Raw genomic sequence first — 9,401 nt, forward strand, 5'->3', positions numbered from 1 at the left:
TGGGGGGGCTAGGATGAAATTTGAAAAAAATAGGCAGGACAGGAGTTTTGAGTAAAAAAAAAAGGCAGGATGAGACACTTGCAAAAAAAAAGTCAGGACGACAATTTAGGTAAAAAAAAGTCTGGATAAACTAAAAAAAAAAAGGCAGGACCGAACAGAGTGAAAAATAAAAAGGCAGGACAGAGATTACAGCTAAAAAAAAATGCAGGACAAAATTTTTCATCCTAGTCCCCCCATAAAAATCAAATGGTAGCTCCCTAAGAGAAAACATTTTTGCAAATTGTTCTTCAATGATCTTCCGTATATTTGATATGAGGCAGCGATGTAAATGAGTGGATAAAACTGGTGTTCCTTTTTTCAACAACAAAATAGTATTTGTTCTGCATTCTCTTTTCTTTCGATTAATATATATAATATGTTGTTGCTTTTATGCAATAGTGTTTTTGTGCATCTATGATGGAACTCCAATTTGTTTATCGGCATTATCATGTGATAATGATGAAATTTCCTGTTTCTTTTTTGCAGGAAAGCACACATTCCAGTTCAAATTAATCCAATTATTCACTTTGTAAATAAATTTCAACTTTAAGTTTCCTCTTCAGTAATAACCTATTGATCATGAAAACCAAGATGTCTGATCACCTATAAATACACAAAATAAACAAATAAAATGTTATAAATGGAGAGAGAAACAGCAATACATGTTTTTCATATGTATCTTTCTTTATTAAAATACATTAAGTAAACTTGAACCTCGCGAAAAATTATTAGCTGTGATGTAGACTAGAAAGTATAAAACACAAAATAAAGTAGTTGATTTACATTAGTCCAGTCTGTGTTTGCAGGAAATTTACATCATTGGTTGCCATATTCCTATTGTGCCTGTCCAAAGTTCAGAGCCTGTAGTTTTTGTAAGTTTAGTCTGACACTAAAATTTAGTGGTTGTTGTTGTTGTTGTTGTTTCATACCGGTCATATTTATTTTTTGTAATTTATTTTGTAATAATATAGGCAATAATAGTTTGGATTGTTTCAATTTTTCATCTTTGGGTCTTTTATAGCTGCCTACTTTGACTATAGGGTATGGATTTTCTCATTATTGAAGGTCGTCACAGGCCTACAATTGCTTTCTTAAAGCCATGATAGTTTCATATTTAATATACCACATCTTTTAATTTTTATAGTTATCATGATTATCATCTTTCAAGTTCAACAACTTTAAAAAAAATAAAAGTGGCCTTACCATTTAGGTTTAGTTTGCTTCTGCAAATTTTAAATTGCCTATCATTTCTGCTGTTTATAATTTCTCTGTATCTTCTATAGTTCTTGTCCTATACATAAAAAAGTAAAAGTTATTATTGAATGGCATCTTGCATCAATACTTTTTTTTGCTGTTTAATGTACATGATGTATATTAATGTGTGTTTAATAAGAAGAGTGCACACGCTGAAATGTCTCGCCTTCTTTTACTAATCATTGATAATATGTTGATAGTCCTAAGTATAAAGCTTTATCACAACTGTGACATAAACTTAACATTAACCAAGATAAATAAATAAAGACTAATGAACCATGAGAATGAGGTCAATGTCAGATGAACCATGCCAGGCAGACATATACAGGTAACAAGGCTTCAATACAACAATTATAGTTGACCTATAACTTATAGTTTAAGAAAAATAGACCAAATCACAAAAACACTGATCAGTGAACCGTGAAAATGAGATCAAGGTCAAATAAAACCTGGGCCACTGACATATAGATCATAAAATATTTCTATACACCAAATACAGTTGACCTATGGCTTATAGTATTAGATAAAGACCAAAACTCAAAAACTTAACTTTGGCCACTGAACCATGAAAATGAGGTCAAGGTCAGATGACATCATCCCACTAGACATGTACACCTTACAATCATTTCATACAACAAATATAGTAGACCTATTGCATAAAGTATGAGAAAACCAGACCAAAACACAAAAACTTAACTATAACCACTGAACCATGAAAATTGTAATAAATAGCATAGACACCTCTTAGTTTTGAGAACAACATGCATTAATTGTGCAAGTATAATCATTGATAAATCATGCACAAGATTGACTTTTTTAAAAAAGCCTATATATTGAAATTTTCGGAAAATATTGCATGCATTTATTAATATGACCAATTTTAAGAAATGCACAAAGATGTGAGATGATTTATATAATTGTAATTTCAGGAATTTACAGTAAAGGCTTTTATCCCCACTGCATTTTGCACTTTTCCCAAGTCAGGAGCCAGAAGTTATGGCCTTTGTGACCTTTGTATGATTTTTATTTTAGTTTCTTTTTTTTATATTGAAGATTTTAATACGACGTCCATTATCACTCAACTAGTATACATTTTTGTTTAATGGCAAGCTAAAGCATGCCTCACAGGCAGGGATCCAGGAGGGTCTGAGGGTTGGACATGTTGGAACCCCCCTTTCTTCATTGTTCTTTATTGGACGATCAATGCATTTGAATTTTAGAATTAACACCATTCGAACGTATATATATTTCAAAATTAAGATGCTGCAATGTAAAATCCAAGTAGAGCTGGGAAGATGGTATAAGTCATTCCAAAAGAAGAAAGGACATGCAATCTGTGTTTAACTGCAATTGGCAATGAATTCCATTATTTATTTGAATGCAATTCTTTAATAGTTAAAAAATATCAGAAATCAGCATATTCCAGAGTACTATGTGAAATTTCAGAGTTAAGCAAAAATGAAAGGACTAACTGCCATTGACACATATTAACTTAATACTTAGAAATGTGTCTATAGATATTCATTTCAAAGTTAACTAAAATATTATAATGTTAAAATATTATAATATAAAGTAATTTTCCATTTTTAATTGTATGTGATTGTATTTTGTAATTTACCTCTTGTTTCACATCTCAATGTGACGGAGTGGTTTTGAAATAAAGCATATTGTATTGTATTGTATTGAATTGGGGACATGTAGTTGGACCCTCCCCCCCCCCATTTGTCTTTGGTTAGGAACCCCTCCTTTATATGGCTGGATCCACCCCAGCCTCGGGTTGTGGGATTTTCTCATTGCATTGAAGACCCATTGGTGCCCTAAAAATTTGGCTGTTATCTGCTCTTTGGTCTTTTGATACATTCCCCATTTCATTTAGATTTTATATTCAGTTCTATTATAAATGTTAGACTTCTTGTTGATTTGGTTTCACATTTCGGCTTCGTCAGAGGAAATCGTCCCAGAAATAAAATAGCCTTGCAAGACGTCATAATTATTTGGACTAGATTTTCACCACCATCAACATTGTAAAGCTTGTCGCACTGTGGAAGAAATGAGTTTGGCGCGTTTACTAGTCCTATAACATATGAATTCGCATTCTTATTCAATTTTTAACGTTATACTGATATTTTCATTTTTTATTTTTTTTGAAAGTCCTATAACATATGACCTCGGGGGCATTATTCACTATTTCTATTTGCTGTTCTGATATTTTCTTTTTACTATCAATGTGCCACCCAAAAAAATAAAAAATGAAAATATCAGTATAAAAACGTTAAAATTGAATAAGAATGCGAAGTCATATGTAATAGGACTGGCACATTGATAGTAAAAAGAAAATATCAGAACAGCAAATAGAAATAGTGAATAATGCCCCCGAGGTCATATGTTATAGGACTACTCTTTGGCCAGATTGTTATGTCTTTGACATATTCTCCATTTTCATTTTGAATTTTACCGTATGCTGTTTTGATTATTCTGTTATCTATTTTACTTTGAACTGTTCGAAAGATTGAAGATTTCTTTCCCAGAAAAAAATACTTAAGTTGTATTTGGCAAACCGTTTCTGACCTTTTTTTTGTCCAGAATTCTCGACAACTTCCTACTTTTCTGGCCTTTTAACTTGTCTGATTCGGCGGAAGTTACTTGAAATCCTCTTGGTGACGAAACGCCAATAATTGGGTTTGAATGAGTTTATTTCATTTGAACAACTAGAATGCCTGTTCTGGTAAGTAGTTCAATTTCAACTCAAATCTCCCCGAAACAGAAAAAAGTTATGTTTAGCAAAACAGAAAAAAGGTTACACTGTATCATGTCGTTAAAGTGCAAAATCGTGTAAGTTCAATAAGTAACGAGCAACAGCTTATTTGCATAAGTTTAAATTCTAGTAAATTTCTTTTATGTATATGATACATGAGGATTTAAGTCTAATCTGGGATTTCACGTAATTCCTTAAATTAAGGATCACACGTAAGTTACTAGTATTGTTATATATACATGTAATACCTAGATATAGATAGGTATTTCGTGTACTATCTGGTATTTTTACTTTAATAGTTCAATAATTGAGCATAACCTTGTCATGATTTTGTGTTATTTTACAAAATTGGACAATATTGAAAATAAAACGGTCATAAAATATTTCTTAAAACAATTTGTTATACTGATTTTACGCATGCATTTAACTGGTGCTAAATATTATAGCTGTCTTGAATTGATTAATTGTTATTTCACGCCACTTTCACCATTATCGTGGCGGTCAGTTTTTATTGGCAGAGGAAGCCAGAGTGCCGGTAGAGAACAACCGACCTTCAGCAGGAATACTGATTAAGATCCGTGGAAAGCACACGCCCGTCGCGCAGTGTTCGAGTTCGCAACTACACGTACAATGGCAGACCAATGCTACAGTAGTTTGAACACATAGACCACTGGGCCAACATTCTCAGGGTGTCTGACAGTAGGGGGTGTACCTTCATTTCTATATTATTTTCAATTTTAAGGCCATTTTTCTCTTTTCCTAATACTGCTTGTCCGTACATGTAATTCTCAATTCTTTATACACCTCGTAATTCTCAATTCTTAAAATGTTACTCTCTATTCTCAATCACATTCTAATAAATTAGAAGAAATAGAACCTTTTGATACTTAATCGCATGAAATAACTAATTTAACTTCAACAATTAAAACCGAAAAAACTGCCTATCATTAAGCCGGATGATGTTGGTGTTTTATAGGACCTATGTAGTGTTCAGGAGGCTGTTGATCAGTGGTTTATAAGTGTTTCTCGTATCTCGATATTAGGTTTGGGTTTTCCTGTTTGAATTGTTTACACTTGTTGTTATTGTGTTGTTTTGGTGACAGTAATTAACTGTCGAGAAAAGACGCTGTGATCCATGCAACATTTACTATACGTATTATAATGGCCCTTAGGGAGCTACCATTTGATTTTTATGGGGGAGGGGGTGGGGGGGCTAGGATGAATTTGAAAAAAATAGGCAGGACAGGAGTTTTGAGTAAAAAAAAAAGGCAGGATGAGACAGCTTGCAAAAAAAAAAAAGTCAGGATGACAATTTATGTAAAAAAAGTCAGGATAAACTTAAAAAAAAAAAAAAGAAGCAGGACCGAATAGAGTGAAAAATAAAAAGGCAGGACAGAGATTACATCTAAAAAAAAAATGCAGGACAAAATGTTTCATCCTAGCCCCCCCCCCCCCCCCCCCCCCCCCCCCCACCATAAAATTCAAATGGTAGCTCCCTTACTAATTGGGAACATTATACATTGTACGGCGAGACACAACACATCACAAGCTCAACGAACCGATTGGAGATTGTCCATGATTAACAAAATGTGTATTAAAACAGGATGTAAATCTAGCTCACTGAAGTGTTTTTTAATAAGGCAAACGTGTTGTGCAACTTATGGAGTTATCTGTCATGCCGGAACACTAGTCGAATAATTAAACCTCAGTATGCTTTTTCTACATAAAAAAGGGAAATATTTGTGATATTTAATTCCATAGACTATTTGATTAGTTTCAAGGATTATTACACCCGTCAATAGCTTTATCAACTTCGCTAGCCAATAGCTATGATCCACTTCCCTGCTAAGTGGATCGTAACCCTTGGCAAGCAAATATGTAGTTTTTTAAGCATACATCTTTTTTCTTTGATTATTGTTCATTGATTATTCGTGCGGTGTTCACTTTTACGCATACAACGTAGAAACATAAAACTACGAAATATCGATGCGGTAAAATCTGAATGGGTCTGTTGTCATAATTTCTAATTAATATATTACTTTTCTGGTGCATTGAAAAAACAAAAACAAAATGTACGCGACATATTTATGGAACTACAACGCTACAACTACATTGTATGGGTCTATATCGTCGTCATCATATTCTGTAATTATTGTTATCTACCGTAAACACGTTAAAAATAATAAAGGGAAAATAAATAATTCCCATTTTGGCCCAGTTTTGATATTAACTTTTTACATGAAGAATATCTACATTATTTTGTACAATAGGGTATACAATATAGTTACTTCAATTTGTATAAAACAGATTTTCTCCACATTATTTGGTACGTTTACTTCTATAACAGTCTTATCTAAAGATAATGAATGGTTTAATTAAGCGTGCTCAAATAATGAGACACAATTTAACTTTAAAGATGTTTCTCTGAAAATACAGTATATTTCCTTTTCTCGTTAGACTTGAGTAAACAAATATATAATATTTATTTATCTTTTGTAGAAGAAATTAGGTAATATCTTCAAAAAAAACAAAGAATTGAAAGAAGACATAAACAAACGGAAGTTGGCATCCGTGACAGGTATGAATTGCAATTTTTTGTACTCTTAAGTGACATTTTATTTCCTTAATTATGACGAAAGAAGATTTGGTGTACAAAAATGTATATATCAAGTATAAATGAATATTCAATATGTCTATGCATGGTTGAGTAATTCTATCTCTGAAAAAGATATATGTTTCACATGTCATTGCATGGTTTATGTCTCTATATCTTTTATCAAATTATACATGCATGTTCAATATGCCTATAATTGTTTAAGTCATGTTATTTCTGAGGAAATTACATGTTCACTATAACTATGGTTTAAGTCGTTCATCTGTGAGGAAATTTTATGTTCAATATGTATATATATATATGGCTTATTAAAGTCATACTTCATGTATCTCTGAGAATTTTTTTTAAGAAGTTTCTTCCCTTGCAATTTCAAACTGGAAACATGTACTATAAATAATTTCTTTGCAGATTTTTGTGCCAGTAATATCTCTGTAGATCTTAATCCATCCCCAAGAAAAAAACTATGTACAGAAAATAAAACAGACAAACATGATGGGAAAAGGAAAGGTCAAATGAATGAGGTATATTTGAAGTTTTTGTGTTGACTCGGTCTTGCTTAATGTACAAACAAATCCCTATATACTGGATATCACTTAAAATAATCAGCACCTACTGTCATGTTTTCTAAAGATTAAATGCATATATCACAACGTTTATTTCTGTTCTAATCATATGTTAACATGTTGCTATACTCTGTAAAATTTAAAGATTACAATGAATTACTTCTTGTTTAGTCTATTAAACTATATATTTGGTTGATAAATATCAGTTCTCTCATTATGCCGTTATGCTTTTTTATAATCTCACGCTGACTGTGCAGAATATTGGATACCCAAAACTTTTTCTTATAATTAATACGTTTTATGTTATAAAAAATACTTGGTTCATATATTTTATAGACATTTTGGGGTTTATTTTATGAAGGAAAAAAACCAAGTAATACCTTTTACATAAAAGTCAGTTGCCTGGCAATTAACTATGTTCATTTTGTATTGTTTTATTAGGAAAACGCGGAGTACAAGAACGGAGAAAAGGTTTTATGCTTTTGGAAGCAGGACCAGAAGTGGTATGAAGCTGATATCATAGAAAAAAGGAGTAAAGATGGGTGTTGTCTTCAATACAACCAACTTTTAGCTCTAGACAACAAACAATACATCACCAACAGTATCAATTTACCTTTGATCGATATTTTAAGTAAAAAAAAATATTTAGAAATTAGAATACAAACGGTATTCGTTTAAGTTGAAAATTATATAAACACTTTTTTCACCTGCATAGCCGTTAAAGTCCAATACCGTAGATTATAGAATGAAATTCTTCCCTCAATTTTCTTTGATTCAGTAACGTTATCAATTAAAATAATCTAAATAACTTATATAATAATATCATAATTCTAATGTATATTTTTTTTACAGGATACTTTGTTAAATTTGTACTTGATGGAGTAGAGAGAGTTCTCAAGCAAAAGGACATAAAAAAGAAGAAGACTGGAAAAAGATGATACTTTTGCTGTCAAAATCCATATAAAATGTTAATAAAAAAAATGTGTATACATTTATTAACGTTTGTTATATGTTTGTATTCCCCTGTTTCGAATGGAGGAGAACATAAGTTTCATTTATTTCAGAAACTTCTCTCAATTAATTTTAAAAATGTGATATCAAGCCGCATTTCATCAATTTATACACTGTCATGCACTTAAAAAAAACAATGCTCCTCAACTTTTCTTACTTCTGGTTAATTCTTAATAATAATGGTTCTGTAGGAATTTTTTGTTGCATTCCTCCCGGAAATCACACATCAAGGTCTTCGAAATTTTTAATGGTGTTTTATGTGAGCCTTATATACATCCATCACTTATCAACTTCCTGTTAACCAAATGCATAAAGCTGCCCTTTTTTTTTAGAAGTACTTCAAAGTTCAACTGGTTAAGTTTTAAGACTCGTTAGTGTATTCCATTCTCATCTATGGATCGAAGAAAACAATTAGTAGCTCAACTTCATTAACGCTCAGATGATGTAGTATGATTGTAAATGAGACCAATCTCGCTACAAAAGACCGATTGACACAGAAATTAACAATTATAGGCCACCATACGGTCTTCAAGAATGAACTAGGTGACACAAAATTTCAAGGAGTATCAATACTCTCAAGGTAGAAACCTTTTTAAATGAGTATCGATACTTTCAAGATAGAAACCTGTTTAAATGAGTATCGATACTCTCAAAGTAGAAACCTTTTTAAATGAGTATCGATACTCTCAAGATAGAAACCTGTTTAAATGAGTATCGATACTCTCAAAGTAGAAACCTGTTTAAATAAGTATCGATACTCTCAAGATAGAAAACCATTAATAAGAGTATCGATACTCTTCAGGTAGAAAACTGTTTAAAAAGGTATAAAAACACTCAAGGTAAAAAAAAAAAGCTGCGTAAAGAGTATCAATACATCCATGGAAGAAAACTGTTTAAAAAATTATTGGTACTCTCAACGTTGAAAACTGTCGATACTCTCAAAGTAGAAAACCGTTTTTAAGAGTATCGATACTCTAAACATGTTCAACACACTTAATGTAACCTGTTTAAAGGAATATTGATTCTCTTGAGGTAGAAAACAGTTTCAAAGAGTATCGATACTCCGTCAAAAATAAACTTATTTAAAGTGTAGATGTTAAAAAAATGCTTCTAAAATACTGCTTCTCATGGACCATAAAACTTTTTTACCGGAATTTTCTAAGGC

At 31.7% G+C, this 9,401-nt stretch overlaps 1 long non-coding RNA gene across 1 annotated transcript; it reads left to right on the plus strand.

Annotated features, from left to right (window-relative positions):
• Positions 1 to 6,532: 6,532 nt before the first annotated feature.
• Positions 6,533 to 7,763, plus strand: LOC139494871 (uncharacterized). Its single transcript, XR_011657186.1, has 3 exons — positions 6,533 to 6,626; positions 7,071 to 7,183; positions 7,667 to 7,763. It is a non-coding gene; the product is annotated as an uncharacterized lncRNA (long non-coding RNA).
• The last annotated feature ends 1,638 nt before the right edge of the window (positions 7,764 to 9,401 follow it).

Source organism: Mytilus edulis, chromosome 11 (assembly GCF_963676685.1).
Source record: "Mytilus edulis chromosome 11, xbMytEdul2.2, whole genome shotgun sequence".
In the NCBI taxonomy this organism is placed as follows: domain Eukaryota; kingdom Metazoa; phylum Mollusca; class Bivalvia; order Mytilida; family Mytilidae; genus Mytilus; species Mytilus edulis.